The 7,861-nt window shown below is 41.5% G+C and overlaps 1 pseudogene; it reads left to right on the top strand.

Moving 5' to 3' along the window:
- Positions 1 to 481: 481 nt before the first annotated feature.
- LOC115647340 lies at positions 482 to 610 on the top strand (annotated as a pseudogene).
- Positions 611 to 7,861: the final 7,251 nt, after the last annotated feature.

Consider the following 7,861-nt stretch of genomic DNA (forward strand, 5'->3'; position numbering starts at 1 on the left):
ACATAAGTGTAATGTGTTTGTATTACCTGGTTGGATAGGATAGCTCTTAGAATTAGTTTACTAGTGAAAACCAGAGTTGGTCTAATACTATAAACTTTATCATCTTTCTCAGAATTCTCGTTTTTACACAAGTTTTCCAGTTTAAAACATGCAGGTTTGTTTTCTATATTTCAATGAGATGTTTGAAAAAAAGGTCAAAATCAGATTAGTAAAGATCAGATCTATATGATTTGAAAATATATTTTCAAATGTAGAGTTTTTTATTGGAAACTTAAGGTCTAATCTTGTAAGGTGGTGAAAATTTACTGTGAATATTTTTTTGGCTCCCAGAAACTTCAATAACTCTTGAGCACCTGTAATACAGGAGACATAGGTTCAAGTCCCCACTTTGACTAATTTAGAACAGAAACTTGAAAGCATGTCACCTCTATACTGGGCTATAGTATATTCCAGAGTGATCTGTCAAACAGTTCTACCTTGTTTAATTACCTGGCAGGGGAGATACCATGATCACGAAGGTGGTTTTCCCAGGGTGAGGCTCATCCATTGCACTGCGGGTGTGCTGACCACTGAGATTTCCCCAAATGTGGGAAACTCAACTGCATAAAATAAATAAATAAATACTTAACTATGCACTGGGCCAGAGACAGTGAGAATGATTCTACAGTCTGGTGGCTAGGGAGGAATCCAGATTTCAGTCCCTGCTCCAGTGAATGTTTAATTATTTATACACAATGGAACAGCTTCAAAAGGGTGCTCAGAAAGCCCCATACCTGAATACTCCAAAGCCTAGACATAAGGACACTCCCTTAGAAGGTGGGAGACCTCTCTCACATCAGGCAGAGTGGGAAATTGAAACTAGGTGTCCCACCTACTTATAGTGTGATCTAACCTCTGGGACACTGGGTAAAATGGAATCAAAAGCTGCACCACTTCCTGAAGGGTATTTCCAAATTTCCTTTGCTTTTAATAAAAAAAAACTGTTAAAATGCCCAAAATAAATATTTTATTATAATTAGGCTTTTTTTCACTGAATTGGAAAAAAATGTTTTGAGTCAATCCAAATCCAAAATGTTTTTGATTTTTATCTTTGTTTCAGGCAGTGAACTTTAAAATTGATTAGTCACACAATTCTATTGTCTAAAAGGTATAGCACCCTTCTCAGGCTCCTATATGGGGCATGGTGCTGGCTGGGATCTCCACCTGCAACTAAACATACCCAGTATACTCCCTGTATGAAGCTTGTGAATAGGGTCCTCACAATGTAGCTTTAAAGATGTTTTCTGCAGTTTCTTCATCAGGGGAAATTCTTCCTCAGCTGGATCCAAGGTTTTTAAGGCCACTTTATGCTGCTCTGTCGTTTTATATGACATAAAAGTGCCAGATTGGGGGTGAGGTTCTTACTCTGGATCTGGCTGAAAAATGCCAATTTGTTATGGGAAATTTATGTATGTTTGTTTTTAAATTATCAAGAAGTTTTTAGATTATGAAAACTATTTTTAGTAAAAGTATTGTATTTTGGTAACATTTTTGGTTTTCAGAGAGCAAAAATGATTGTTTTTACCAAAATCCAAACAGTTTTTGCTGAAAAAAACCTTCTTGTTCAGGTTCCTGGAAAATGTGTACCAAAATAAAATAACAGAAAAAATTGAAAAGGTGTATTTCATAGAAAAATTGTTAAACTTACAAGTTTTTGACCAGCACTAAAAAGCACTACCTTTATTTCCATTGGAAACTACGTCATATTAGAGAAATAATTCAGCTACTGCATAGCAACTGTTGGACTTCCCAGTGTTACATTTGTGTAATCCTGAAATCTGTAGAAAGCTGAGATGGACCTAGTATACTCTGTGTTATCTCAAGATTTTGGTGTCTCAGCACTAGAGAGATGCACAAACCAGGGAAAGACAAGTATTCCTTTGTCTAACTTGCCTGCTGGGCCTGAGCACTTTCAGAAAGCCTTTGACAAGGTCCCTCACCAAAGTCTCTTTAGCAAAGTAAGCAGTCATGGGATATAAGAGGGAAGATCCTGTCATGGATCAGTAACTTGGTAAAAGATAGGAAACAAAGGGTAGGGATAAATGGTCAGTTTTCACAATGGAGAGAGGTAAACAGTGGTGTCCTCCAAGGATCTGTCTTGGGACTAGTGCTGTTCAACATATTCATAAATGATGTGGAAAAACTGGTAAACATTGAGGTGTCAAAGTTTGCAAATGAAACACAATTACTGGAGATAGTTAAGTTAAAAGCTGACAAAGAGTTACAAAGGAATCTCACAAAACTGGGTGACTAGGCAAGAAAATGGCAGATGAAATTCAGTGTTGATTAAAGGCAAAGTAATGCACATGGGAAAACATCCAAACTACACATGCAAAATGATGGAGTTTAAATTACCTGTTACCACTCATTTAAGAGCTCTTGGAGTCATCGTGGCTAGTTTTCTGAAAACATGTGTTCAGCGTGCAGTCACAGTAAAAACAACAACAACAAAAAACCACACACACACAACCCTAACAGAATATAAGGAACCATTAGGGAAGGATTGATAAGAGAAAATATGATAATGCTGTCATAAACAGATAGCTAAGGGTTAATGTCTCTTTCACCTGAACCACCTGACCAGAGGACCAATCAGGAAACCGGATTTTTTCAACTCTAGGTGGAGGGAAGTTTGTGTCTGAGTCTTTGTTTTCTGTCTGCCTGCTTTCTCTGAGCTTTGGAGAAGTAGTTCTGTTTTCTAATCTTCTGTTTCTAAGTGTAAGGACAAAGAGATCAGATAGTAAGTTATATGGTTTCTTTTCTTTGGTATTTGCATGAATATAAGTGCTGGAGTGCTTTGATTTGTATTCTTTTTGAATAAGGCTGTTTATTCAATATTCTTTTAAGCAATTGACCCTGTATTTCGTCACCTTAATACAGAGAGACCATTTGTATGTATTTTTCTTTCTTTTTATATAAAGCTTTCTTTTAAGACCTGTGAAGTTTTCTTTACTGGGAAATTTCAGGAAAATTGAGTCTGTACTCACCAGGGAATTGGTGGGAGGAAGAAATCAGGGGGGAGATCTGTGTGTGTTGGATTTGCTAGCCTGATTTTGCATTCCCTCTGGGTGAAGAGGAAAGTGCTTTTGTGTCCAGGACTGGAAACGGAGAGGGGGAGTCACTCTGTTTGGATTCACAGAGCTTGTGTCTGTGTATCTCTCCAGGAGCACCTGGAGGGGGGAAGGGAAAAAGGATTATTTCCCTTTGTTGTGAGACTCAAGGGATTTGGGTCTTGGGGTCCCCAGGGAAGGTTTTTCAGGGGGACCAGAGTGCCCCAAAACACTCTAATTTTTTGGGTGGTGGCAGCAAGTACCAGGTCCAAGCTGGTAGCTAAGCTTGGAGGTTTTCATGCTAACCCCCATATTTTGGACGCTAAGGTCCAAATCTGGGACTAAGGTTATGACATGGTGTAGCAGCGGTGGGATGATAGACAGAATCCAGAAGCCAGTAGGAATATTATATTTTTCTTTTCTCTGCTAAGGGCTTTTTAGCAGAGAGAAACAGTTTGGTTTTAAAAGGGAACCAGAGAGAAATTTTTTTTTCTGCTCTCTCTGGCAGTTTGTGGCTTGCATGTTAAGCAAGAAATCATTAAGGTGCTATTAAGAGTCTTTTGTCACACAATAGCACTCCCATTGAGAGTCATACCAGCACTATATACATGCAAATAAAGTGGTTTTTCAGGTTTACTTAACATTGAAGATTAGCTAAAGGCACTGTTGCTAGGCAGACTTCAGGAGGCAACAGAGAACCTGCAATTCTGAAGATAAACACCGGAGGGCACCCCAACCCAAGAAAACAGGAACCATGACTTCTAAGGCAAAAATTGAGGCCGAAGAACAAATAAAAAAAGCTGAACACAGGCGACAACTGGAAATAAAACAAAAAGAGATGGAGATGAAAGAAAGAGAAGAACAGATCAGAGAGGCAGCCTACCAAAGAGAACAGACAGCCTACCAAAGAGAACAGGAAGCCTACCAAAGAGAACAGGCAGCCAAAGAGGCAGCACACAAAAGAAAACTAGAAGAAGAAGAGGTAGCCTACCGAAGGAAACAAGCAGAAGAAGAGTTGGCCCACAGAAGGAAGCAAGAAGAAGAAGAGGCGGCCCACCGCTGAGAAATGGAAAAACAACAAAAAGAAATGGAAAAACAACAAAAAGAGAATGAAGAGAAGGAAAAACAGAGAAAACATGAACTGGACTTGGCAAAAGCTGGGCTGCATGTGCCAGCCAACCCTAACAACCCGGCGCCAATTATTGCTCCACAGCACAGGAAATTTCCCACCTACAAGGCAGGTGATGACACCGAGGCCTTCTTGGAAAAATTTGAAAGAGCCTGTATTGGGTACAGCATCCCCGAAGACCAGTACATGGTAGAATTAAGGCCACAACTCAGTGGACCTTTAGCAGAGGTGGCAGCCAAAATGCCTAAGCAGCAAATGAATGACTATAAACTTTTTCAAACCAAGGCCAGATACAGAATGGGGATAACCCCAGATCATGCCCGTCGGCGCTTCAGAACCCAAAAGTGGAAACCAGAGGTGTCATTTCCCAAACACGCCTACTACATTGCAAAAAACTATGAGGCCTGGATAACAGGAAACAACATTCAAACCTTGGAAGAACTGAACCTCCTCATACAAATGGAGCAGTTCTTGGATGGTGTTCCTGAAGACATCACACGGTACATACAAGATGGAAAACCCAAAGATCTCGCTGAGGCGGGGGAGATTGGAGCCAAATGGATGGAACTGGCAGAAAGCAAGAAAGCTACGGTCAAGGGGAACGAATACCCCAGGGGGCACACAGACCATAAACCCTACAACCGAGGACAGCCAAAGACCCCACATACCACCCAAGTAAAGCCACAGACACCCTACTCTTCCACCTCACCAGTCTCCAGTAACTCACCTCGGCCCAGTGACCCATCAGATGGACGATGCTTTAAGTGTAATGAACTGGGACATATCAAGGCCAACTGTCCCAAGAACACCATGCGAGTGCAATTCATTACACCACCATCACACCAAAGATCCCCAGGCCCAGATGCCTCTCAAATACCCTTGGAGTGAAGGGAAAATTTGAGAGTGGGTGGAAAGAAGGTTACTGCGTGGAGAGACACGGGGGCACAAGTGTCAGCTATCCACCAATCCTTCGTTGACCCCAAATTCATCAACCCAAAGGCCAAAGTTACAATTTACCCCTTCATGTCACAAGCTGTAGACTTGCCTACAGCTCAACTGCCTGTCCAGTACAAAGGCTGGTCAGGAATGTGGACTTTTGCAGTCTATGACAATTATCCTATCCCCATGTTACTGGGGGAAGACTTGGCCAACCAGGTGAGGCGGGCCAAGAGAGTGGGAATGGTTACACGTAGCCAAACCAGGCAAGCTTCCAGACCCATTCCTGTTTCTGAGCCGTCCACAGACGCCCCGTCTGTGTTACCAGAGACCCAGACAGAGGTAGTGGACCCGGATTCCATGCCTACCACTGCAACAGCCACAGCATCTCCAGTCCCAGGCCCGGAATTGGAACAGCAACCAGCACCAGCAAGTGCAACCACATCTTCAAACTCAACGCCAGAGGGCGCCAGCAAGCCAGAACTGGCAGAAGCAAAAGACAGCCATACCCAAAAGGCTCAGCCAGAGCCTGAAATACCCTCTGGTGCACCAGCGGAGAGCGGTTCACCAGCAACGGAAACAACCCCATCACCTACATCGCTTCCAGAGGGACCAAGCCCAAGTCCACAGTCTGAGGAAGAACTGGTGACCCCAGCCTCAAGGGAACAGTTCCAGACTGAGCAGGAAGCAGATGACAGCCTTCAGAAAGCTTGGGCGGCGGCACGGAGCACCCCACCGCCTCTCAGCTCTTCTAATCGATCCCGGTTTGTTATAGACCAAGGACTTTTATACAAGGAAATTCTTTCTGGTGGACACTGGAAAGAATGGCAGCCGCAAAAACAGTTGGTGGTTCCAACTAAGTACCGGGGGAAGCTCTTAAGCTTAGCCCATGATCATCCCAGTGGCCATGCTGGGGTGAACAGAACCAAGGACCGGTTGGGGAAGTCCTTCCACTGGGAGGGGATGGGCAAGGATGTTACCAAGTATGTCCGGTCTTGTGAGGTATGCCAAAGAGTGGGAAAGCCTCAAGACCTATATATAAATCCATGGTATGCCCACATTTTGAGTACTCCATGCAGTTCTGGTTGCTTCATCACAAAAAAAGAGGGAGGGATAGCTCAGTGTTTCAGCATTGGTCTGCTAAAACCAGGGTAGTGAGCTCAGTCCTTGAGGGAGCCACTTAGAGATCTGGGGCAAAATCAGTACTTGATCCTGCCTAGTGAAGGCAAGGGGCTGGACTCAATTACCTTTCAGCTCTAGGAGATAGGTATATCTCCATATATTATTATGTTGGAAAAGATGCAGAGAAGGGCAACAAAACTTATTAGGCGTATGGAACAGCTTCCATATGAGGAGAGATTCAGAAATTACTAAAGGGGGATATGGTAGAGGTCTGTAAAATCATGACTGGTGTGGAAAAAAAGAATAAAGAAGTGTTATTTATTCATTTACATAACACAAGAAACAGAGGTCACCCAATAAATTAATAGGCTGTAGGTTTTTTAAAGGAAGTACTTTTTCACACAGTGCACAGTTAATCTGTGGAATTTATTGCCAGGGAATGTTGTGATGGCCAAAAGTATAAAAGGGTTTTTAAAAAAAAACTAGATAAATTCATGGAGGATAGTTCCATCAATGGCTATAGACCAAGATGGTCAGGGATATAATCTCTTGCTCTGCTAGACCCTGACTTCCAGAAGACAGAGAGGAAGACATGGGTGGATCATTTGATAATTGCCCTGTTCTGTTCATTCCCTCTGAAGCATCAGGCACTAGCCAGTGTCTCAAAAGAGGACACTGGGCTACATGGATCATTGGTCTGGTCCAGTGTAGCCATGTTTATGTTCTTATGTTCCTCATTCATGTTAAAGGGAGCCAAGGTGCTGATATCAGGCTTTATGAATTCCAGTGATTTTCTGGGCACCTAAAAGTTAAATATGGCAATGCTCACCATCACATCATCTAAGTTCCTTTGTGAATTTAGTCCTTGGAAAATGTCTCCTTGTTCTTCTACTTTGGAGGCTTGTGAGCCATGCTGCAACAATCACTGGAAAAAATGTAGCAAAATATCATGAAAAAATAAAAATAGATAAAACACTTTTAATAATTAAAATCTCAGCAAACTTAAGCAGGGTTGACTTCACTAATACCAAAATCCATGAAGTATTTACACCTTTCCTGTAGATATACACCTCTGTGAACACTGACAGTCTTACAACAAATCCAAACATAGGGTAGATCCAACCTATTTAATATGTATTTTTTTTTAAATACTATTGATTTAATTCATTTGTTGCAAACCATTTTATATTCATTTCAATAACCTTTCAATTAATTTGATATCAGATTGCTTAATTGGTGTAGGGCTTATTATTAGAAGATACTGGGTAGCTCTGCATGTGCACAGCATGTGAAGGTGAAAGTGCTATTATAAACATGTAAAACCTTAATTTTCCTAACATGCTGCCAATCATCTGAGATTGAAATTCACTGTATATTCCACAAATTTGATTTTGACTTGAATTGCTAATTACATTTTAATTGGACTCCATTCTATCTGAACTGTTAATGAAAACCAAGAAACGCTTACCGAAGATATTCCACAGATTAGCTGGTCAAGTAATGTATGCTACTTACTTGCATTAATGATCAGTGGCACATTACACTGGTATTTAATTTGGTACAGACTTCATTCTGCCACTTTTTT

The sequence above is a fragment of the Gopherus evgoodei genome, chromosome 2, assembly GCF_007399415.2.
Source record: "Gopherus evgoodei ecotype Sinaloan lineage chromosome 2, rGopEvg1_v1.p, whole genome shotgun sequence".
Lineage (NCBI taxonomy): Eukaryota > Metazoa > Chordata > Testudines > Testudinidae > Gopherus > Gopherus evgoodei.